This window comes from Pteropus vampyrus, unplaced genomic scaffold, assembly GCF_000151845.1.
Source record: "Pteropus vampyrus isolate Shadow unplaced genomic scaffold, Pvam_2.0 Scaffold617, whole genome shotgun sequence".
In the NCBI taxonomy this organism is placed as follows: Eukaryota; Metazoa; Chordata; class Mammalia; order Chiroptera; family Pteropodidae; genus Pteropus; species Pteropus vampyrus.
The window spans coordinates 143331-143955 of record NW_011889398.1 but is presented as its reverse complement, the minus strand read 5'-3'; positions in this window follow the sequence as shown (position 1 = coordinate 143955).

Below are 625 nucleotides of genomic sequence, written 5' to 3'. Positions count from 1 at the left end.
GGCGCCGCAGGCCTGGACTCCCGGACCAGCCCCGGCGCTCGGACCCGGGTGCTCCGGGCGCGGCCTGGAGCCCCTGCTGCTGGCGGGGACAGAGGGCGGCGCTCTCCTCGCGGGGTGCGGCGACTTGGCCTAAGGCTGGCGCCGAGGCCGGAACAGAGCTGGCCGCGGTTCCTCCGTGCCATTAACGTGTTCTTGGGGGGCCGTGAAGGACGAAGGGAAGGGAGAGGGCGTGATGCTCCCGGCCGCCCGGGACTCGGAGGGACGGCACTTGGTAAATCACACGCGGCGCTTGCTGAGTAGTGGCCGAGATTCGGTGGCCCCGGCTTCGCTGGGTCATTCACGAGGCGAGCACAGCGCCCCTGCAAAGTGAGACCCGAACTGGTGTTCCGAGGCCCGACGGGCGTCTGAAATTGAACGAGTGTTTGTCGAATGAGTGAGCAAAGGGGACGCCCTTTGGGGATGTTTTGGGAGAGGCCTCAGGTCTCCCAGGAGGGCCTGGACCGACCCCGGGTTCGGCGTCCTGAGCCCTTGGAGTCCGCGGGCTTCAGCTCCACCCGTGCGGGTGCGGGGGACCTGCGACGCTGAAACTGCCGTTCAGAAAGCAGAGAAGTCGAATGACTTTCGT